This window comes from Panthera leo, chromosome B3 (assembly GCF_018350215.1).
Source record: "Panthera leo isolate Ple1 chromosome B3, P.leo_Ple1_pat1.1, whole genome shotgun sequence".
NCBI lineage: Eukaryota > Metazoa > Chordata > Mammalia > Carnivora > Felidae > Panthera > Panthera leo.
Window position 1 is genome coordinate 98,513,083 of NC_056684.1, and position 24,996 is coordinate 98,538,078.

Sequence of the window (24,996 nt, forward strand, 5' to 3'; positions counted from 1 at the left end):
ACCTGAGTGTGGTTTTGATTTGTATTTCCCTGATGAGGAGTGACATTGAGCATCTTTTCATGTGCCTGTTGGCCATCTGGATGTCTTCTTTGCATGTCATCCTTGCGCAGGGTCCATGCTAATCTTCTGTGTATTGTTCCAATTTTAGTGTATGTGCTGCTGAAGCGAGTACATCCGGATGTCTTCTTTAGAGAAGTATCTATTCAGGTTTTCTGCCCATTTCTTCACTGGATTATTTGTTTTTCGGGTGTGGAGTTTGGTGAGCTCTTTATAAATTTTGGATACTAGCCCTTTGTCTGATATGTCATTTGCAAATATCTTTTCCCATTCTGTCAGTTGCCTTTTAGTTTTGTTGATTGTTTCCTTTGCTGTGCAGAAGCTTTTATCTTCATGAGGTCCCAATAGTTCATTTTTGCTTTTGTTTCCCTTGCCTTTGGGGATGTGTCAAGTAAGAAATTGCTATGGCTAAGGTCAGAGAGGTTTTTCCCTGCTTTCTCTTCTGGGGTTTTGATGGTTTCCTGTCTCATATTTAGGTCCTTTATCCATTTTGAGTTTCTTTTTGTAAATGATGTAAGAAAGTGGTCTAGTTTCATCCTTCTGCATGTTGCTGTCCAGTTCTCCCAGCACCATTTGTTAAAGAGACTGTCTTTTTTCCATTGGATGTTCTTTCCTGCTTTGTCAAAGATGAGTTGGCCATACTTTTGTGGGTCTAGTTCTGGGGTTTCTATTCTATTCCATTGGTCTATGTGTCTGTTTTTGTGCCAATACCATGCTGTCTTGATGATGACAGCTTTGTAGTAGAGGCTAAAGTCTGGGATTGTGATGCCTCCTGCTTTGGTCTTCTTCTTCAAAATTACTTTGGCTATTCGGGGCCTTTTGTGGTTCCATACAAATTTTAGGATTGCTTGTTCTAGCTTTGAGAAGAATGCTGGTGCAATTTTGATTGGGATTGCATTGAATGTGTACATAGCTTTGGGTAGTATTGACATTTTAACAATATTTATTCATCAATCCATGAGCACGGAATGTTTTTCCATTTCCTTATATCTTCTTCAGTTTCCTTCATAAGCTTTCTATAGTTTTCAGCATACAGATCTTTTACATCTTTGGTCAGGTTTATTCCTAGGTATTTTATGATTCTTGGTGCAATTGTTAATGGGATCAGTTTCTTTATTTGTCTTTCTATTGCTTCATTGTTAGTGTATAAGAATGCAACTGATTTCTGTACATTGATTTTGTATCCTGCGACTTTGCTGAATTCATGTATCAGTTCTAGCAGAATTTTGGTGGAATCTATCGGGTTTTCCATGTATAGTATCATGTCATCTGCAAAAAGTGAAAGCTTGAGTTTGTCTTTGCCAATTTTGTTGCCTTTGATTTCCTTTTATTGTCTGATTGCTGATGCTAGAACTTCCAACACTATGTTAAACAACAGCCGTGAGAGTGGACATCCCTGTCATGTTCCTGATCTCAGGGGGAAAGCTCTCAGTTTTTCCCCATTGAGGATGATATTAGCTGTGGGCTTTTCATAAATGGCTTTTATGATGTTTAAGTATTTTCCTTCTATCCCGACTTTCTCGAGGGTTTTCATTAAGAAACGATGCTGAATTTTGTCAAATGCTTTTTCTGCATCGATTGACAGGATCATATGGTTCTTATCTTTTCTTTTATTAATGTGATGTATCACATTGATTGATTTTCGAATGTTGAACCAGCCCTGCAGCCCAGGAATGAATCCCACTTGGTCATGGTGAATAATTCTTTTTATATGCTGTTGAATTCAATTTGCTAGTATCTTATTGAGAATTTTTGCATCCATATTCATCAGGGATATTGGCCTGTAGTTCTCTTTTTTACTGGGTCTCCGTCTGGTTTAGGAATCAAAGTAATGCTGGCTTCATAGAATGAGTCTGGAAGTTTTCCTTCCCTTTCTATTTTTTGGAATAGCTTGAGAAGGATAGGTATTATCTCTGCTTTAAATGTCTGGTAGAATTCCCCTGGGAAGCCATCTGGTCCTGGACTCTTATTTGTTGGGAGATTTTTGATAACTGATTCAATCTCTTCGCTGGTTATGGGTCTGTTCAAGCTTTCTATTTCTTCCTGTTTGAGTTTTGGAAGTGTGTGGGTGTTTAGGAATTTGTCCATTTCTTCCAGGTTGTCCAGTTTTTTGGCATATAATTTTTCATAGTATTCCCTGATAATTGCTTGTATTTCTGAGGGATTGGTTGTAATAATTCCATTTTCATTCATGATTTTATCTTTTTGGGTCATCTCCCTTTTCTTTTTGAGAAGCCTGGCTAGAGGTTTATCCATTTTGTTTATTTTTCAAAAAACCAACTCTTGGTTTCATTGATCTCCTCTACAGTTTTTTTAGATACTATATTGTTTATTTCTGCTCTGATCTTTATTATTTCTCTTCTTCTGCCAGATTTGGGTGTCTTTGCTGTTCTGCTTCTATTGCCTTTAGGTGTGCTGTTAGATTTTGTGTTTGGGATTTTTCTTGTTTCTTGAGATAGGCCTGGATTGCAATGTATTTTCCTCTCAGGACTGCCTTCACTGCATCCAAAGCGTTTGGATTGTTGTATTTTCATTTTCATTTGTTTCCATATATTGTTTAATTTCTTCTCTAATTGCCTGGTTGACCCATTCATTCTTTAGTAGGGTGTTCTTTAACCTCCATGCTTTTGGAGGTTTTCCAGATTTTTCTTGTGGTTGATTTCAAGCTTCATAGCATTGTGGTCAGAAAGTATGCATGGTGTGATCTCAATTCTTGTATACTTATGAAGGGCTCTTTTGTGACCCAGTATGTGATCTATCTTGGAGAAGGTTCCATGTGCACTCGAGAAGAAAGTATATTCTGTTGCTTTGGCATGCAGAGTTCTAAATATGTCTATCAAGTCCATCTGATCCAGTGTATCATTCAGGGCCCTTTTTTCCTTATTGATCCTGTGTCTAGAGGATCTATCCAATGTTGTAAGTGGAGTATTAAAGTCCCCTGCAATTACCACATTCTTATCAATAAGGTTGCTTATGTTTGTGATTAATTGTTTTATATACTTGGGGGCTCCTGTATTTGGCGCATAGACATTTATAATTGTTAGCTCTTCCTGATGGATAGACCCTGTAATTATTATATAATGCCCTTCTTCATCTCTTGTTACAGCCTTTAAGTTGAAGTCTAGTTTGTCTGATATAAGTATGGCTACTCCAGCTTTCTTTTGACTTCCAGTAGCATGATAGATAGTTCTCCATCCCCTCACTTTCAATCTGAAGGTGTCCTCAGGTCTAAAATGAGTCTCTTGTAGACAGCAAATAGATGGGTCTTGTTTTTTTTTTTTTTTTATCCATTCTGATACCCTATGTCTTTTGGTTGGAGCATTTAGTCCATTTACCTTCAGTGTTATTATTGAAAGATATGGGTTTAGAGTCATTGTGATCTGTAGGTTTCATGCTTGCAGTGATGTCTCTGGTACTTTGTCTGACAGGATCCCCCTTAGGATCTCTTGTAGGGCTGGTTTAGTGGTGATGAATCCCTTCAGTTTTTGTTTGGGAAGACCTTTATCTCTCCTATTCTGAATGACAGACTTGCTGGATAAAGGATTCTAGGCTGCATATTTTTCTGTTCATCACATTGAAGATTTCCTGCCATTCCTTTCTGGCCTGCCAAGTTTCAATAGACAGATCTGTCATGAGTCTTATCTGTCTCCCTTTATATGTTAGAGCATGTTTATCCCTAGCTGCTTCCAGAATTCTCTCTTTATCCTTGTATTTTCCCAGTTTCACTATGATACGTCATGCAGAAGATCGATTCAAGTTACGTCTGAGGGGAGTTCTCTGTGCCTCTTGGATTTCAATGCCTTTTTCCTTCCCCAGTTCAGGGAAGTTCTCAGCTATGATTTCTTCAGGTACACCTTCAGCTCCTTTCCCTCTCTCTTCCTCCTCTGGAATCCCAGTTATGCGTACATTATTTCCCTTAATCATGTCACTTAGTTCTCTAATTCTCCCCTCATACTCCTGGATTTTTTTTATCTCTCTTTTTCTCAGCTTCTTCTTTTTCCATAATTTTATCTTCTAGTTTACCTATTCTCTCATCTGCCTCTTCAACCCGAGCTGTGGTCGCCTCCATTTTATTTTGCAGCTCATTTATAGCATTTTTTAGCTCCTCCTGGCTGTTTGTTAGTCCTTTGATCTCTGTAGTAATAGATTCTCTGCTGTCCTCTATACTTTTTTCAAGCCCAGCGACTAATTTTATGACTATTATTTTAAATTCATTTTCTGCTATATTGCTTAAATCGTTTTTGATCAGTTCATTAGCTGTCGCTACTTCCTGGAGTTTCTTTTGAGGAGAATTCCTCCGTTTCATCATTTTGGATAGTCTCTGGGGTGGTGTGGAACTGCAAGGCTCTTCCTCTGTGCTGTCTGGAGTAACTTGAGTTGGTAAACAGGGCCACAGTCAGATCTGATGTGTGCCCCCAGCCTGCTGTTGGGGGCCACAGTCAGACTGGTGTGTACCTTATCTTCCCCTCTCCCAGGGGCAGGACTCACTTGGAGTGGTGTGGCCTCTGTCTGGGCTACTTGCACACTGCCAGGCTTGTGGTGCTGCTTCAGTGGGATCTGGCGTATTAGCTGGGGTGGATCCGCAAGGTGCACAGGGGCAGGAGGGGTAGGCTCAGCTCTCTTTGCCTTCGGTGGTCCGCTTCAGGAGGGGCCCTGCAGCACCGGGAGGGAGGCAGACCCGCCAGAGGGATGGATCCACAGATGCACAGTGTTGGGTGTTTGCGCGGTTCAAACAATTTCCGTGGCAGGAACTGGTTCCCTTTGGGATTTTGGCTGGAGGATGGGCGAGGGAGCCGGTGATTCCCACCGCCTTTGTTCCCTGCCAAGCTGAGTTCTGTCCTCCGGGGCTCAACAACTCTCTCTCCCGCTCTCCGAGCAGAGCTGATGACGTATAACATTCCAGATGTTAAGTCCCACTGGCTGTCAGAACACACTCCGTCCAGCCCCTCCACTTTTGCAAGCCGGACTCGGGGGCTCTGCCTTGCCTGGTGGGCTGGCTGCCCCTCCGCCACCCCAGCTCCCTCCCGCCAGTCCGTGTAGCGCGCATTGCCCCTCCACCCTTCCTACCCTCTTCCGTGGGCCTCTCGTCTACGCTTGGCTCCGGAGAGTCTGTTCTGCTAGTCTTCTGGTGATTATTGGGGTAAATTAGGCAGATGTAGGTGGAATCTAAGTGATCAGCAGGATGTGGTGAGACCAGCATCCTCCTTCGCCGCCATCTTCTAGAATCTGGGAATGTTTTAAATTAAATTCGCACCTTGGAGTTTTTCACACCCAAGGACGCTACAGATTTTGTTTGTGCATGCAGGGCCAGCTTTTGGAGAAACTCCCAGAAGAATCTTTCCTTCTCCCAGAGCTAAGGTAAAATAGACATATTTCCTTCCTATCTGCTTCTGTGTTCATCTTATTTTCGAGGGAGTTTTGGGTTTCATCTCATCTCCTCTCATCTCACCTGTCATGTTAGGTCCCACGTTTTCTTTTCTTTTTTCCAGTGTTCTTATTTGCATAAAGACCAAAAAGCTGGAATCCACTAGCATTGATCATCAGAAGCATCAGTGGTAACTGTTAGCTCTTACACTTAGCTATCTCACTTAATTTACGTTCTTGCTTCATTTTTGCTTGTGTAGTGTTTCTTCATAGTGCCCAACCATGATTGTAAAGAGATTAAAAAAACAAAACAAACATTTTATCCAGAACTTTTCAGCATCTGTCCCAGGAGTTTTTCTTAAGTTATCCAGCCTCCTAAGTTATTTTGCCTGAAACAGAAGTACTCTCCTGTTCTTTTTTGTATTTTTACAATACACTTAAAAAGATCTATTTACATTACTTTAACAGTGTTTTGAGAAAATCAGATATTAACAAAAACTTTTTATTGTGGAAGATCTTTTAGCTGTGACATTGGGGACTTCTTTGTACTGAAGAATGGGGTGGTGATGTCACATAGAATTGAGTTTAAATTTATAGCTGCATCCTGAAATTAAGTGTGATGCTTTTGTTCCTTTTCTTGTCAAATATTTTCATTAAATCAGTTGACTTTGACAGATGAGTGTATGTATCTAAGAGTATGTTCCTGTGTCATTTCATTCATTTAAGCTGTTGTAACTGATAGCTTCAATTGATAAATTTTGCTTATTTGAATGAAACTTTAAAATGAAAGAAAGTAGATATCATGAAGTTATAAATGTTGAAACTTTTACTCCTAGATATGCTTTCTGTAGTGTTAGCTTTTTATTAAATTTATAAAGGCCAGAGAGTGACCCTTTCATGTAGTGGAAGAGAAGTCAAGAGAAAATACTTGAGAGTTACTGTCTTAAGATCTTATTTAGATAAAAATCAGTTTTGTAACAAAGGACAAAATAATTAATTAACCTGGTAAAGATAAATTTTCTTTTACCTTGAAAAAGGCACATTTGTAATTAGTTTTATGCCTGAGGTACAATTGACTCAACAACAAAGTCTCAATATGGTAAAATGCAAACCTCATTTATTTGGGTAGAAATGAATAGAAGAAAAGGTTCTGAACTTGTGTCCTGGGCTTCATAGGGTTTGAGATCTCCTTAAATTGTGTACAGTCTTACATATATATATTTAGATTTGTGACTTTTCCTGGGCCCAGCCCTACTTGGCTTTCACATCCCCTTTGGCGAGGTACATTTGTGCAGTACACAAACTCTGTAACTGTATATGGTGGTTAGATTTCCCAAAGGCTTGCATCCCATAGTTTGAGAGATTGAAAAGGCTAAATGAAACCTGATTTCACATGTTGAGCAACACTTGTCTTACGGTGTTGGGATTTAAAAACTTAAAAAGTCATCCTCCTCAGGTATGTTAAATGTGGAGGTATTAAGAGTAAACTCTCTCAGACTTTATTTTTCATGTTAACATTTCTTTTTCATTTATACCTAAATCCTTTGTATATGTGTTTACCACACCTGGTAGGGGCTGTTCATTCCAAGAGAAGTGGCTGTCTTGCAGATCTTCAAAACCTTGCTCGATTTCTTTTGTCTTTTTAAAAAAAATTTTTAGACGTTTATTCATTTTTGAGAGACAGAGCACAAGCAGGGGTGGGACAGAGAGAGAGGGAGACACAGAATCCGAAGCAGGATCCAGGCTCTGAGCTGTCAGCACAGAGCCCAACGTGGGGATCGAACTCACAAACTATCAGATCATGACCTGAGCCAAAGTCGGATGCTTAACCAAGGCGCCCCAAAACCTTGCTGGATTTCTTAAAGACTGGGCTTAAAATACATGCTTGGTTGTTGACTGTTTTTTCAGTTGACTTTTCAGACTGGCAAGGAACTTGGGTATTGGTTCACTATAATTTTGTTTCACAGTTCCTAATTTTTCTTTTTTTTTTTTTTTCTTTTTTTTTTTTTTAAATTTTTTTTATTTATTTATTTTTGAGACAGAGAGAGACAGAGCATGAATGGGGGAGGGTCAGAATGAGAGGGAGACACAGAATCTGAAGCAGGCTCCAGGCTCTGAGCTGTCAGCCCAGAGCCTGACGCGGGGCTCGAACTCACGGACCGCGAGATCGTGACCTGAGCCGAAGTCGGACGCTTAACCGACTGAGCCACCCAGGCGCCCCCCTAATTTTTCTTTTTAAGGAAAGTAGCTAATAGATCTTTTAAAGAAAACACATGAACATTACCAAAAGAAAGAAAACAGGAGAAGAGAGCAACTAAAGTTCAGTGTGCCAAATATAAAGTGATACAATTGGCATAAATTGTTAGGCAGCTGCTTTGTAAAAAAATTGTTTTTAGTATCAGTAGGGCCGAATGTATTTTTTTTCTGAAACATTTTAAGATTTAATTAAAATAGTCCAATATACTGAAAAACGTACTACAATCACCTCTTTCAGCCAACATACACTGTCTTTATTTAATTATTAAAGCAAATATGGCAAAATGATAACCATGTCTGTACATATAAACATGTCTGAGTAAAATATACATTGTCACAATTATTACTTTTCTTTGTTAGCTATTGCCTTTGTTACACCAGGCTCAATCATTACCCTTGAGTCAATTAACAAGAGCTCCTGATTATCTGCTCGCAGGCAAAGACCAGATTTCTTTAACCAATACTCAATCTGCTGAGAGTATATTTTTCCAACAAAAATGCAATCACGATGTGTGCCTCCTTATGCCTGTAACCTCACTTGGTCTAGAACTGTTACCTATTTCCTCCCCTGACCCTGACTTTCCAATGTCACAAACCAGCTGTGGAACACCTGTGTCCTGTCTTGTGTGTTTCCACAAGGTGCCATTTAACTTGTGACTCTATCCCCTATATTCTCCATGATAAGCTGGAAGCTACTTGCCAGCCACGTGCTTCACGTTGTACCACACTGGGCATGTAATCCTTGTGAGCAGCCATTGCCAGTGATGCCAGTCTTGAATGTTGTAACGGACTGACCTCTTCACTGCAAATGCATTTTTTTTTTCCATTAGCCACTCACTAGTAATGGTTGTGGTATCCATTGACCAGTTTTGTCTACAACAGTTTGCTTTTGGGGGGTTTACAGCATAGTGATTTTTTAATACCTCCGTTCTTTTTTATTTCTTAGATAGCATTCTTTCATAAAGAGTTTTCCTGCCTCAACTGGGGTATAGACAACAAATGTGTCAGGATCCATGGTTAGTACTTTACCTTTGATTATCAATTGTCATAGCAGGGTTTTAGTGTAATGGTAAACCCCTCCGTGGACAAATGAGCTCCCCTTCTCTCTTCCTTTTACTCTCCTCATATACTGTGGTTCCAAAGATTTTTTAAAAATATTCATTTGCCTTTATTAGGCCTCTTGGTGCCAAAATCATTCTCATTTGGTGGCTGGTCATCCCCTTCGTCTTGCTTCAGTAGATGATGTGCTGGCATTGGTCTTTCTGGAACAACAAGATATCCCAGCTTGTTTTGTAAATTGCCTGCCTTACACCTAAAATGATCCAGTTCTTCAAGAGGCCCTGGTTCTGTTTACTGGGCTGGTTTTAGAAATCAAGATGTAGATGGAAGGTATGGCTGTGGCACATGGGCTTCATAGGTTCTAGAACTTTTAGGGTACAGAAAGTAGTAAAAAGTACAAATAAAATTATGAGCATATATTACTATTTTCAACTATAATTTAAGTTGACAATATTTTTATTAATGTCTTGTATTTTATTTTGGTAACTTTTTTCCCTTTAAACTGAAACTTGTGGTTTCTAATATTAGCAGAGTACTTGTCTGCTTTATCGAAAATATATTACGTAGTTTGAAAAATCATGTACCATTGTTTTGTTTTATTTTGTTTTGTTTTGTTTTTTAACTGGAATAATGATAGTTTATTGTAGATTGTTTAGATTGTATTCCAGTCTGAATTTTTTTTTAATTTTATTTTTTTAATTTACATCTGAATTAGTTCGCATATAGTGCAACAATGATTTCAGGAGTAGATTCCATAATGCCCCTTACCCATTTAGCCCATCCCCACTCCCACAACCCTCTGTTGTTCTCCATATTTAAGAGTCTGTGATGTTTTGTCCCCCTCCCTGTTTTTATATTATTTTTGTTTCCCTTCCCTTATGTTCATCTGTCCTGTGTCTTAAAGTCCTCATATGAGTGAAGTCATATGATATTTGTCTTTCTCTGACTAATTTCACTTAGCATAATACCCTCTAGTTCCATCCACGTAGTTGCAGATGGCAAGATTTCATTCTTTCTGATTGCCGAATAATACTCCATTGTATATATATATATATACCACATCTTATTTATCCATTCATCCATCAATGGACATTTGGGCTCTTTCCATACTTTGGCTATTGTTGATAGTGCTGCCGTAAACATTGGGTGCATGTGTCCCTTCGAAACAGCATACCTGTATCCCTTGGATAAATACCTAGTAGTGCAATTGCTGGGTAGTAGTTCTAATTTTTTTTTAAGTTTTTTAACGTTTATTCATCGTTGAGAGACAGAGAGACAGAGCACAAGCGGGAGAGGGGCAGAGAGAGAAGGAGACACAGAATCTGAAGCAGGCTCCAGGCTCTGAGCTGTCCTCACCGAGCCTGATGTGGGGCTCGAACTCACCAACCTTGAGATTATGACCTGAGTGGAAGTCAGATGCTTTACTGACTGAGCCACCCAGGCGCTCCTATTTTTAATTTTTTGAGAAACCTCCATACTATTTTCCAGAGTGGCTGCACCAGCTTGCATTCCCACCAGCAGTGCAAAAGACATCCTCTTTCTCCACATCCTCACCAATATCTGTTGTTGCCTGAGTTGTTACTGTTAGCCATTCTGACACGTGTGAGGTGATATCTCATTGTGGTTTTGATTTGTATTTCCCTGATGATGAGTGATATTGAGCATTTTTTCATATGTTGGTTGGCCATCTGAATGTCTTCTTTGGAGAAGTGTCTATTCATGTCTTTTGCCCATTTCTTCACTGGATTCTTTGTTTTTTGGGTGTTGAAATAGAGAAGTTCTTTATAGATTTTGGATACTAACCTTTATCTGATATGTCGTTTGCAAATATCTTCTCCCATTCTGTCGGTTGCCTTTTAGTTTTGCTGATTGTTTCCTTCGCTGTGCAGAAGCATTTTATTTTGATGAGGTCCCAGTGGTTCATTTTTGCTTTTGTTTCCCTTGCCTCTGGAGACGTGTTGAGTAGGAAGTTGATGCAGCCAAGATTAAAGAAGTTTTTGCCTGCTGTCTCCTCAAGGATTTTGATGGCTTGCTGTCTTACATTTAGGTCTTTCATCCATTTTGAGTTTATTTTTGTGTATGGTGTGAGAAAGTGGTCCAGGTTCATTTTTCTGCATGTCGCTGTCCAGTTTTCCCAGCACCACTTGCTGAAGAGACTGTCTTTATTCCATTGGATATTCTTTCCTGCTTTGTCAAAGATTAGTTGGCCATATGTTTGTGGGTCCATTTCTGGGTTCTCTATTCTGTTCCACTGATCTGAGTGTCTGTTTTTGTGCCAGTACCATACTGTCTTGATGATTACAGCTTTGTAGTGTAGCTTGAAGCCCGGGATTGTGATGCCTCTGGCTTTGACTTTCTTTTTCAAGATTGCTTTGGCTATTCAGGGTCTTTTCTGGTTCCATACAAATTTTAGGATTATTTGTTCTAGCTCTGTGAAGAATGCTGGTGTTATTTTGATAGGGATTGCATTGAATATGCAGATTTCTTTGGCTGGTATTGACATTTTAACAATATTTGTTCTTCCTATCCAGGAGCATGGAATCTTTGTCCATTTTTTGTGTGTCTTCTTCAATTTCTTTCATAAGCTTTCTATAGTTTTCAGTGTATAGATTTTTCACCTCTTTGGTTAGATTTATTCCTAGATATTTTATGCTTTTTGGTGAAATTGTAAGTGGGATCAATTCCTTGATTTCTCTTTCTGTTGTTTCATTATTGGTGTATAGGAATGCAACCGATTTCTGTGCATTGATTTTATATCCTGCGACTTTGCTGAATTCATGAGTCAGTTGTAGCAGTTTTTTGGTGGAATCTTTTGGGTTTTCCATATAGAGTATCATGACATCTGTGAAGAGTGAAAGTTTGACCTCCTCCTGGCTGATTTGGATTCCTTTTATTTCTTTGTGTTGTCTGATTGCAGAGGCTAAGACTTCCAATACTATGTTGAATAACAGTGACGAGAGTGGACATCCCTGTCTTGTTCCTGACCTTAGGGGGAAAGCTCTCAGTTTTTCCTAATTGAGGATGATATTAGCATTGGGTCTTTCATATATGGCGTTTATGATCTTGAGGTATGACCCTTCTATCCCTACTTTCTTGAGGGTTTTTATCAAGGATGCTGTATTTTGTCAAATGCTTTCTGTGCATCTATTGAGAGGATCATATGGTTCTTGTCCTTTATTTTATTGATATGATGAATCACATTGATTGTTTTGTGGATATTGAACCAGCCCTGCATCCCAGGTATGAATCCCACTTGGTCGTGGTGAATAATTTTTTTAATGTATTGTTGGATTTGGTTGGCTAATATCTTGTTGAGGATTTTTGCATCCATGTTCATCAGGGAAATTGGTCTATAGTTCTCCTTTTTAGTGGGGTCTCTGTGTGGTTTTGGAATCAATGTAATGCTGGCTTCATAGAAAGAGTTTGGAAATTTTCCTTCCATTTCTATTTTTTGGAACAGCTTCAAGAGAATAGGTGTTAACTCTTCCTTAAATGTTTGGTAGAATTCCCCTGGAAAGCCATCTGGCCCTTGACTCTTGTTTTTTGGGAGATTTTTGATTACTAATTTGATTTCTTTACTGGTTATGGGTCTATTCAAATTTTCTATTTCTTCCTGTTTCAGTTTTGGTAGTGTATCTGTTTCTAGGAATTTGTCCATTTCTTCCAGATTTCCCATTTTATTGGCATATAATTGCTCATAATATTCTCTTATTATTGTTTTTATTTCTGCTGTGTTGGTTGTGATCTCTCTTCTTTCATTCTCAATTTTATTTATTTGGGTCCTTTTTCTTTTTGATCAAACTGGCTAGGGTTTTATTGATTTTTGTTAATTCTTTCAAAGAACCAGCTTCTGGTTTCATTGATCTGTTCTAATGTGCTTTTTTTGTTTGTTTGTTTCGATAGCATTAATTTCTGCTCTAATCTTTATTACTTCCTGTCTTCTACTGGTTTTGGGTTTTATCTGCTGTTCTTTTTCCAGCTCTTTAAGGTGTAAGTTTAGATTGTGTATCTGAGATCTTTCTTCCTTCTTTAGGAAGGCCTGGATTGCTATATACTTTTCTCTTATGACCACCTTTCCTGCATCCCAGAGGTTTTGGGTTGTGGTGTTATCATTTTCATTGGCTTCCATGAACTTTTTAACTTCCTCTTTACCTTCTTGGTTAGCCCATTCGTTCTTTAGTAGGATGTTCTTTAGTCTCCAAGTATTTGTTACCTCTCCAAATTTTTTCTTGTGGTTGATTTTGAGTTTCATAGCGTTGTGGTCTGAAAATATGCACGGTATGATCTTGATCTTTTTGTACTGGTTGAGGGCTTATTTGTGTCCCCATATGTGGTCTATTCTGGAGAACATTCCATGTGGACTAGAGAAGAATGTATATTCCGCTGCTTTAGGATGAAATGTTCTGAATATATCTGTTAAGTTCATCTGGTCCAGAGTGTCATTCAAAGCCATTGTTTCCTTGTTGGTTTTTTGATTAGATGATCTGCCCATTGCTGTGAGTGGGGTGTTGAAGTCCCCTGCTATTATAGTATTACTATCAATGAGGTTTTTTTTATGTTTGTGATTAATTGATTTATATATTTGGGTAGCCTACATTTGGTGCATAAATGTTTACAAGTGTTAGGTCTTCTTGGTGGGTAGACCCCTTAATTATGATATAATTCCCTTCATCTCTTGATACAGTCTTTAAAGTCTAGATTTATATAAGTATGGCTACTCTGACTTTCTTTTGTTGACCATTAGCATGATAGATGGTTCCCCATCCCCTTACCTTCAATCTGAAGGTGTCTTTAGGTCTAAAATGGGTCTTGTAAACAGAATATAGATGGATCCTGTTTTCTTATCCATTCTGTACCCTATGTCTTTTGATTGGAGCATTGAGTCCATTGACGTTTAGAGTGAGTATTGAAAGATATGAATTTATTGCCGTTATGTTGCTTGTAGAGTTGGAGTTTCTGGTGGTGTTCTCTGGTCCTTTCTAGTCTTTGTTGCTTTTGGTATCTATCTATCTATCTATCTATCTATCTATCTATCTATCTATGTATCTATCTTTTCTCCCCTCAGAGAGTCCCCCTTAAAATTTCTTGCAGGGCTGGTTTGGTGGTCACACACTCCTTTAATTTTTGTTTTTATGGGAAACTTTTTATCTCTCTTTCTATTTTGAATGACAGCCTTCCTGGATAAAGAATTCTTGGCTGCATATTTTTCTGATTCAGCACATTGAATATATCCTGCCACTCCTTACTGGCCTACCAAGTTTGCGTGGATAGGCTTGCTGCAAACCTGATCTGTCTTCCCTCGTAGGTTAAGGACTTTTTTTCCCTTGCTGTTTTCATGATTCTCTCCTTGCCTGAGTATTTTGTGAATTTGACTATGATATGCCTTGTTGATGGTCGGTTTTTATTGAATCTAATGGGAGTCCTCTGTGCTTCCTGAATTTTGATGTCTGTGTCTTTCCCCAGGTTAGGAAAGTTTTCCACTATGATTTGCTCACATAACCCTTTTACCCCTATTTCTCTCTCTTCCTTTCCTGGGACCCCTATGATTCTGATGTTTTTCCTTTTTAATGAGTTACTGATTTCTCTATTTCTTACATTGTGCTCTTTTACCTTAATCTCCTTCTTTTCTTCTGCTTCATTATTCTCCATAACTTTGTCCTCTATATTGCTGATTCTCTGTTCTGCCTCATTCATCCTTGTGGCCGTGGCATCCATTTGAGATTTCAGCTCAGTTACATTTTTTATTTCATCCTGAGTAACTTTGACTTCTTTTATATCTGCAGAAAGGGATTCTAATCTATTTTCGACTGCAGCTAGTATTCCTATTATCGTGATTCTAAATTCTGGTTCAGACGTCTTGCTTGTATCTGTGTTGGTTAAGTCCCTGGGTGTCGTATCTTCCTGCTGTTTCTTTTGGGGTCAGTTCCTTCGTTTCATCATTTTGAAGGGAGAAAAGGAATTAATGGGGTAAAAAAAATTAAAGTTAAAAAATTAGAAACAAACACACACACACACAAAATCGAATAAATGATGCTAGATCCTAAGTTTGTTTTGGTCTGGGTGTTAAAAGGGGCTTGATACATTAGAGAAAAAAGGGGAAAGAAGAAAAAAAAAGGAAATCCTTTGAAAATTTGAAAAAATGAATACACTGAAGTAGACCAAAATGAAATGATGGAAGTAAAATAGAATTTGAAAAAATTTACACAAAAGTAAAAAATATAGTAGAAAAAAATTAAAGAAAAATATTATTTTTTTAACGTTTATTTATTTTTGAGACAGAGAGAGACAGAGCATGAATGAGGGAGGGGCAGAGAGAGAGGGAGACACAGAATTGGAAGCAGGCTCCAGGCTCTGAGCCATCAGCCCAGAGCCCGACGCAAGGCTCAAACTCACAGACCGCGAGATCGTGACCTGAGCCGAAGTCGGACGCTCAACCGACTGAGCCACCCAGGCGCCCCAAAGAAAAATATTTTTAATAACAATTGTAAATAAAAATGAGTTTTTCTCTTTCTGTATTTAGAAAAATAAACAAAAAAGAGAAAAGGGAAAAAAGAAAATAAAAGGAAGAAAGAAAATTGAATAGATGGACCAGTAAACAGACTGAAATATTACTGAAATTACTTTGTTTTCCCCTAGAAGTCAAACTATGAAGCGCTTTATAGTCCATACACTATGCAGGCAGAGAGACTTGTGTTCCTGAAGAGCAAGGTTGACCCAGTTGGGCGGGGCTTAGTGTAATGGCTCCATTCTCCACTAGATGGAGCTGCTTAGCTTACTGGGGTGGATTATTATGGCACTTGCAGGTGTGCATGCGCATGAGTGGGAGCGGTTAAAATGGTGTTACCCAGCTACACAGTCTCTAGTATCAGAACTCTGTTCTCCCCGATCAGCAACTGCACACCCCTCCTTTGTTTTTGGCTTCCATCCACTCCCCGCTTTTACACAGTCTGTGACCAAGACCCAGGTAGCACCTCCTTCCTGAGTTTTGTCTCAGATATGGCTGTTTTTCCTGTCCCCTTACTTCTGAGAGACTGCAACTTTGTCTCCTTCTGCCCCTCTGCAGGAGGGTCTCACTGAGCAATGGCTGGGTGCTGTCTGCACCCAGGGACATTTGCAGGACTGTGCTGGTGCTGATGCCCAGAGCCTGCGGCTGGGTGCCAGCCTATCCCAGAAAAAGTTTGTGAGATAGTGTAGCAGGAGTGTTTCAGGGATTATGGAAAATCACAACACACAACACACACCAGGCTTCACCCTTAATGACCTTGTTCCAGCACCAGAGAATGTGGTTGTTTTCCCAGGTCCACTGGGGCCTTGCCTTTGGGGGACCCACACAGCCTCTACCAGGTGTCCTCCCAGCAGGGGAACCACCTCTCCCCATGTGGCCTGGAGAACCCTGGACTCCACTCTGCTCCTGGGGATTCGCCCTTCCCATCAGAGCACTGCCAGGTATTGAGCTGTGGTGTTCAGACTCTGAGCTCCCCCTGCTTATAGTGTTAATGAAATTTAAACTCTCTCCTTTCTCCTTTCTCCCTTTTTAGTTCAGTCCCTGCGGCTGTTTCCACTTTTCTACTTTCTCTCCAGCTGCTTTTGTGGGGGTGCTTTTCCTGTATTCTCTTCCCTCCCCCACTGTCTCTGTCCTCTCTCCACATGCAAAAGCGGCTCCCTGCCCTCCACAGCTTCTCTCTCCCCAAGTTCACCTCTCTGTGCCGTATACCTCTTGAATTCTGTGGTTCAGGTTGTGCAGATTGTTGTGTTAATCCTCAGATCAGTTTTCTAGGTGTGCAGGATGGTTTAGTGTTGGCCTGGCTGTATTTCATGGACGCGAGACACACAAAAAGCTTCCATGCTGTTCTGCCATCTTGGCTCCAATCCTGGCTGAATGTATTTTTATTAAATTGAATGGAAATTTTGCTAAATTGTATTTTTTTTAGGCTCCTTTGCTTTTTCATTCTTTGTATAAGTCAACTTTTTCCTATCTGGTATTCATCAAAAGAGATCTCTTCTTTAAAAAACTGTAGGACTTGGGAGCCTGGGTGGCTCAGTCCACTAAGCATCCGGCCTCAGCTCAGGTCATGATCTCCCAGTTCCTGAGTTCGAGCCCTGCGTCAGGCTCTGGGCTGATAGCTCAGATCCTGGAACCTGCTTCAGATTCTGTGTCTCCTCTCTCTGCCCCTCCCCCTCTCATGCTCTGTTTCTCTCTCTCTCTCTCTCTCTCTCTCTCAAAAATAGATAAACATTAAAAGTTTTAGCAATTTTAGCAATGGACTTCCTTAGGAGCTCATGTACAAATAAGTCCTTGAGCAGTGCGTATGCAATCTTCTGACAATCTTTTCTCCATGTGGCAAAAAGAAAACCCAACTTGATTTGGCTCCTGAATTGTCTGTTCATGGATGTAGGATATCCTCATTGCTTAGTCTATCACTCTCTCAAAGAGTTATCACTCCTTTGGGAATCACAGTCTATCTCCATCTGGAACATGTTGCTTAATGAGTAGAATTCTCATTTGTAAATATCTATAAGGCTATTTTATGCACTTAGTAATATACTGTCACTGATTGGTATCTTCTTCATATTTGTGTCTGCAACTTGTACTTAAGGGCAAGCATGTATCTTTTTCTTAGCTTAGGTCTCCACCATCCCCTCCCCTATACTCCTTCAAAGCACAGCCCATGACAAAAAGTGCTAAAAAGTAGTTTGTTTCGAAGTAATCCCACTGAGCAAGAATGAGGGGTCAGGGGAATTGAACAGGCAGGGAGGGGAAGCTCATACAGTGATACATTATTGAGTTGTCCATTCCTATGGGTGACTTGTGCTCAGTCTTGATAGGGTATTCTTTTAAATGTGTTTCATAATAGTTTGCTTGAGGGACAAGAGGGGGAAGTTTTATCCATTGGTTTTTGTTTCCTATTGGCTAAGGCTGGCCATGCAAGCATTAGCTCCAAGAGGTGGCACCAAAAGGATTTACAGTGGTGTGAATGAAGTGTCCAATAAAATTTTGTGAACTTGGGGTGCCTGGGTGGCTCAGTCGGTTAAGCATCCGACTTCGGCTCAGGTCATGATCTCACAGTTTGTGGGTTCGAGCCCCGCGTCGGGCTCCATGCTGACAGCTCAGAGCCTGGAGCCCGTTTCAGATTCTGTGTCTCCCTCTCTCTCTGCCCCTCCCCTGTTCATGCTCCGTCTGTCTCAAGAATAAATAAACATTAAAAAAAAATAAAAAAAAATTTTTGTGAACTTAATAGGACCCAGCTCAATTCTGAGCACAAACTATGCATCCAGTGACCACTTACTGACTTGAACGTCATGGTTATCGCTCTGACAACAGAAATAGCACAAGTGTCACATTATTATTCCTATTTCCACCAATCTAAACAAATAGGCTATATTTTATTGTATAATGGTTTTAAACAAAGTATTGTTCTGCTGATGTTTTCATGGTATCCAATATTCTTCCTACAGAATTTACACATTAATATCTACAGAACTTAAATCCAGCAGTCCAAAAAGGTATCATGCATGTAATACCCTTCAGAAATGTGCCACATAGACATGTGTTCACTTAAACACTTAAAAAAAATCCTTAAAAATTTTTTTTTATTTTTAAATAAGTGTCGACTTACAGAAAAGACTGGCAAAAATAATACAGAGTTCCTGTATAACCTTTACTCAGCTCTCTCTCATGTTTATACTTATTCCACAGCATAATAGGGCTATTAACATTGACACTCTACTATTAACTAATCTATGAACCTTATTCGAATTTCAATAATTTTTCCACTAACGTTGAAGAAACCCCTCTGGTCCCAGATCTAATCCAGGATCACACACTGCATTTAGTCGTCATGTCTCCATGGTTTCCTTTCTTTGTTTTTCATGACCTTCTAGAGAGTACTGGTCAGTTATTTTCTAGAATTTCCCTCAATTTGGGTTTGTCTGATGTTTTCTGACGACTAGTGTGAGATGATGTATTTTTTTCAAGAACACCACAGAGGTTAGGCTGTACCCTTCTCGGTGTATCATATCAGGGGCACATGATATTGCTATGCCTTATTAGTGGTGATATTCACTTTGATGCCTTGATTAAGACACCAGGTTTCTTCCCTGTAAGGTAATTCTTTTTGCCTTTGTAATTAGTTCATGTCTTGTAGGCAGATAGTTTGAGACTATGCAAATATCCTTTTTCCCATAATAACTTTTGCCTGCTCATTTTATTATCTATTGATGGTACTTCTATGCAGTAGTTATTAGGTATGGTGTTTGCCTAATGGTGATTTCCTATTTACTTCATTCCTTCCATATTGATTAATTGGAATGCTAAGTATTTTCATCAACTTTGTGTCATGAATATAATCCATCATTACTTATTACATATATTGTTGCTCAAAGTGTTCTTACCTTGGCTATTGGGCACTCCTTCCAGTTAGCCCCCATGTCCTGAGTGTGCCCCTATTAATTTTTGACCACTTCCTTCCTTTCTGACACTAGAAGAGGTTCCAGGTACGTTTTCAGTTTTTCCTGTCCCAGGTTTGGAATCTCTAAGATTTCTCTAAGGAGCTTTGGTTCCATTAATTAGAGAATTTCATTGTGTCTGGGCCCTCTCAGAAGATAGAGCTAGGAGATATATGTATGTGTGTTAACCCATGCTTACACACATATTTTAATCTATTTTTATAGCTCTTTATCTGTATCTATGTTAAAAACAATGAGTTCATATTGATACCTCTGATTACAGTCCAGTATCACAGGATTCATTCTAGCTGTCTTCACCCCCCCGCCCCCCGCCCTTTCTTATATCGTAATATCTTTCTTTGGTGGTCCGAAACATGGCTCCCATTATCCATGATGTATTTACTTATTTGTTCAGAGCCAGTAAGATGGCTTCAGAATTGCTAACTACCCCGTGAAAACCAAATTTACTAAGTACAGTATAATATTTGTGCATAGTTCCTTTGGCTTAGCTCTTTTTACAGTAGATAGTCAAAATACTGTTTCTTAGGCTAGCTCTTGCTTTCCTACCTTCTTCATGTGGTTATATTATTCATGTAATACAGTTCAGTTCATTTGTTACTGTTTATTCCATTTTGGGGTTACCCCCACCCCCTAATTTATTTTAACCATTTATTTTGAGGGGACGTATGAAAACATAACATGATTTTAAGAGTCAGATTTATTAAAAAAGTTTTTTTTAACGTTTATTCATTTTGGAGAGACAGAAGTGACAGAGTGCAAGTAGGGGTGGGGCAGAGAGAGAGGAAGACACAGAATCTGAAGCAGGCTCCAAGCTCTGAGCTGTCAGCACAGGGCTCCACACACGAGCCATGAGATCATGACCTGAGCCGAAGTTGGATGCTTAACCGACTGAGTCACCCAGGTGCCCTAGAGTCAGATTTATTTTAAACGAAGTATATTCAGACTAGTTTCACTGCCCCCCATTTAAATACTCTTTTCTTTTTCCCCATTTTTTTCTGCACTATTCCAACTTACTTTCTATAGGCAAAACTCATTAATTTTTGGTTTAACCTTTTGGCATTTCTTTTGAACAAATCAATGAATGTATAATGAATACATACATATATATTGTTATACACCCTTTTGTCTTACATGAAAGATAGCATAGTACAGATACTCTTCATTTTGCTTTTTAAATTTAATATGTTTTGGAAATCACTTCATATAAATTCAGAGAGATCTTCATTCTTTTTTATAGCTGCATACTATTCCATTGTGTGGATATATCATAGTTTCTTCAGCAACTCCCCTACTGAGGGCATTGAGCATCTAGGTTGCTTCTAATATTTTACAGTTACAAACAGTGCTGCAGTGAATAATCTTGTACATATTTATTTTGTATTGTTGGAGGTTTATTCTCAGAGTAGATTCCTAAAAGTGGGATTGTTGGGGCAAAAGTGCATCTATAGTTTTTGTTAAGTGTTGTCAAGTTTCATTCCAGAAAGGGTTGTTATTGGCCTTTATTCCCACCAGCAATTATGAGAGTATTTCACCCCAGTTTTGCCAAGAGAGTGTATTATCATACTTTCTAATTTTTGCCAGTCTGATAGATAAAAAATGTTATCTCAGTGTTTTTTTAAATTTACATTTCTCTAACTTTTTTTTCACATTTTAAGGACTATTTTATATTTTGGGGATGAATTGTCTCCATATCTTTTTTTCCCTTTTTCTTTTGGCTTTTTGGTCCTTTCTTGATTTTCAAGAGCTCTTTATATATATAACAGATATGTCTTGCAAATATTTTCTCCCCGTTTGTCAGTTGTCTTTTGTCTTTGATGATTGTGGGTTTTGCTTTTGTTTTTGTTATACATTGTATTTATTCTTATGTGGTCAGATTACCAGTCTTTTGTTGCTTCTGTATTTTAAATCTTTGTCTCTATTCCAAAATTGAAGATGAATTTACTCATATTTTATCCTAGTACTTGTATAGTTTTATTTGTTAGATATCTGACACATTTAGAATTCATTCTTTTGTGTGGAATGCATACAGATTTGATTTTACCTTTTGTTCCAAATGGCTACCCAGTTGTCCTGACACTATTAAGAAGCCCATCTTTGCTCCAGTGATTTGAGATGTCACTTTTAGCATATACTAAATTGCATAGAATTACCTATAAAAATTCATCTTTGCTCTTTTTGTACTTTGTAATGGTGTGACTGGTGTTATATTACCTACTCATTGCCTGTGGCCACAGATAATGCTCCAGATTGGTTTTTGTTCTGAAAGAATAATCAAGCTAGAGAAATTTACCTTCTGGCTATGTATTTATTAAACACTGTTACCTAAATTGAACCCACAGCTATGAGGCATGGCTCCTTCTGCCCAAATGTTATCAGTGTCAGTGTCTGCTGTATTGTAAAATCATTAGGCTGAAATAAAGCTTCCTAAATGAGTCTCAGTGCTATTTGTTTGGAACTACTGAATTGAGAACGTGAAGAATGGCCTCATGAGCCCTAGCTTTATGAAGGTTCATTGTCTTTGGCGCCTTGGCTGTTTTCTTAATTCAGCTGCTAGATCTAGGTAGACAAATTGTAATACTGTGATTACTGCCAGAGTAGAGTCATTAGAATTAGGTGGTAATTTAACTTTGTAGGAGTCCACCTACATCTAGGGTACAGAGTTGCCTGGCAACAATGGCATCCTTATTAAAATACAGAAAACCTGAAACAAAGTCTAGACATTGTCCTTTCAGATGGCTTTATGCTGATGTGAGAAGAAACACCAACCCAGGGGCACCTGGTTGGCTCAGTCAGAACATGAGATTCTTGCTTTTGGGGTTCTGAGTTCAAGACCCACATTGGGTGCAGAGATTATGTAAAAATAAAATCTTTAGGGGCGCCTGGGTGGCTCAGTCATTTAAGCATCTGACTTCTGGTTTTGGCTCAGATCATGATCTCACTGTTTGTGAGTTCAAGCCCCATATTGGGCTCTATGCTGGCAGCATGGAGCCTGCTTGGGATTCACTCTCTCTCCCTCTCTCTCTCTCTCTGCCCTTCCCCCACTGTGCTCTCTTTCTCTTTCAAAATAAATAAATAAACATTTAAAAAATAAAATAAACTCTTAAAGAGAAAAAAAAAAAGGAAGCACTACCCAAAAGAATCTTCCTATTTACAAAATAAATGAGCTGTTTGGAGAAATAGATTAAAGAAGACTAATGCAGTATTGTATTGCATTAGCCTTTTCCCCATCTTATAAGGCCTGCCTTAAGTATTTGATTAGTGCTGTACTCTGGCTTTGCTTACAAAGAACCTCAAATTTGGGGGCTTTAAATTTCAGAGTACATATGTGGAAAGTGCCCGAAAGCCAGAGGAATTTTTATTTCTTGCCCTTATTGTGTCCTTTTATTGTAATAATGACTTATTTAAAAAAATTTTTTTTGAGAGAGAGAGAGAGAGAGAGAGAGAGAGAGAGGTGAAGGGCAGAGAAAGAGAGTGAGGGAATCATAAGCAGGCTCCAAGCCCAACTCCATGTTGGGGGGCTGTAAGGGAGGGCGACATGGGGATTGATTTGATGACAGTGAGATCATGTCCTCAGCTGAAATCAAGAATCAGATGCTTAACCTACTGAGTCACCTAGGTGCCCCAATACTGACTTATTTTAATGTGAAGAAGAAAGTTGCAATGACAAATGAAGCTGAGTCTCCAATCCAAGGATTTTTTTTTCTTTTACAGACATGTTATTCATGCCCTTGGCCTCCAGAGGGAGCAAGAGGGTTATACTTAAATAGTAATCATTCCTGAAAAAAAACTTTCTCCTCTGTTCTCTCCCCTCCTTTCCCTCTTCTCTTTCTCTTCTACGCTACCTTCATAAACATGTAGATTTTGAGGGCTCGTGTCCTCTTTATCATTTTCTATTTCCGTGCTTCTTTTTATGTGACATTCACATAGTTTTCCCTAAAACCTTATTAAGTGTGCCTGTCTTCCAGACAGGCAGAACTTCCATTCCCCTATGATGCAGGAGGTACCTTACTGTTTCAAAAGAGTGACTCTCAAGGAACCCAGATGCAAGTTTGTTTCAGCAGTTGGGGATATTTCTTTGGAAATAGTGTTGGTTCTTTCACCCCCATCGCCCCACTCTGCCCCTACCCCCAACTCAGAGGGGGGCCTACATATTCTGATTTCCCTATGCCTCCCCAATGACAGAAATGTTAGAGTGTGTGGTGAAACACTAAACCATAGGTCCATTTTGAATAGAGACCCCCCCATCCCGGGTGGCTTCTGGGCTGAAAAAATGGTCCACCATGAGATCCTTTGTTGATAGAAGGATCAATAGGGACCACTTTGTTTCTTACTGGTCTCCTGCTTGTACAGGGAGTTTTCTCCACGATGAAGGATCCCAAGTAAGTATGTGTTACTTTCTCTAAGATAAAAGTCTGTGCAGAAATGATGACCTAGTTCTGACATATACATTTTCTCTCTCCTCTGTGGTTATAGCTAAAATCAGGATGAGTTTGTGGAACCTGAGTCTGGACCTTAAATGTTACACGGAATCTTGAGACTCTGCCTTGAGGTAGGTTCGGATTGGGTCAGAAATTTTCCTCCTGTCCCTCTTGTCCTAACGTGGCTTGGCCTACAGAAACTTCCATCCCTGGTACAGTCTATGCATGGACCTACCCATTCTTCATAAGGAATGTTGGACTTTAGGCACCATCTGTATGCTGCTGACTCCCAAAGGTTTATCATCCTCTCTGGCCTCCCTTCTAAGTGGCCTGTTTGACATTATCACTTGGATGTTTAATTGAAATTTCAAATTTCCTGGGTGCAAAACAGAGTCTTTGACTTTTCCCAAATGTGTTCTCCACTGTTCCCAAATGGACCACCATCTCTCTGTTACTCACTTAGGAGTCATTCTTGCTTCCCCATTTTCTTCACCCCCCACCATCTCATCCTTCAGTCAGCTCTGTTCTTATTCCAACATATTTCCTACATCTGCCTACTTTGCTCTCTCTTTCCTGATCTCTGCTTCACTTCTACCAGACAGCATGCTATGCTTCTCTCTCATCCAGACCATTAGGAGAGATTCCTTAACAGGTGTAATGATGGCAGTGGCTTGGAAAAATTAAATGTGCTTTTCTCTTTTTTTCAGATATAAAGGGATAAAAGAATACAAACTGAAAGAGTTAAGATTTGGCTTTTGACATTGAAAAATAGGGTTGTGCAGAAGACCAGTAGATTTGAAAGCTTGTCTTTGTAGGGAGAGAAAGGATTTCATAAATGTTTTCAGTTTCCATTTACATAGCAAGGATCAGGACTGTAAGACTAGATCATAAATTTCTCCCATAACATATAGAATGTCTGTACTATTCACCTTTAATGCTTAGTGATAAGGCTGGAGTTCTGAAGATGGGGCTATGGTAATGAAGCCTGCATACCTGCCCAAATAGATTTTTGTAGAAGGAAGACAGAAAGAAGACAGGAAATAATGGTCAGTTAGGGATTCTAATCTTCCCTTGGGGCTGTAGCCCAGAAGGAGAGAAGTCAGTTAAATACTTGGAGGAATACAAAGGGCAGAGGGACTCCTTCTTGGTTTCTAGTCTGGGACACTGGGGAAAGTCACCTGGAGGCCCTGGGAGGGGGCCTTCCTGGCCAACCCGGTGAGTGCGTACATGGAAATAAATTCAGAGATGTGGTCAGGGAGAGTGAGGGTCTCATTTGTATCCCTAAGGCTTCCTCTGTTCTCTCTAGAATGAATGTTGAGTTCAGAGCCACCAGGGCCAACATGGACCTGTTGAGATGGGGACTTCGAGGCATCCA

General features: G+C 39.4%; 1 long non-coding RNA gene and 1 other non-coding gene across 2 annotated transcripts in view; one reads left to right on the forward strand and one right to left on the reverse strand.

The window, feature by feature from the left end:
- LOC122222646 overlaps positions 1–24,996 on the forward strand; it is a 130,504-nt gene that overhangs the window by 13,051 nt on the left and 92,457 nt on the right. Inside the window, exon 2 of the long non-coding RNA XR_006203810.1 lies at positions 23,677–23,752. This is a non-coding gene — a long non-coding RNA (uncharacterized LOC122222646). The remainder of the gene's footprint in view (positions 1–23,676; positions 23,753–24,996) is intronic.
- On the reverse strand, positions 71–172 carry LOC122223303. The gene has a single exon (XR_006204188.1). It is a non-coding gene; the product is annotated as a U6 spliceosomal RNA (small nuclear RNA).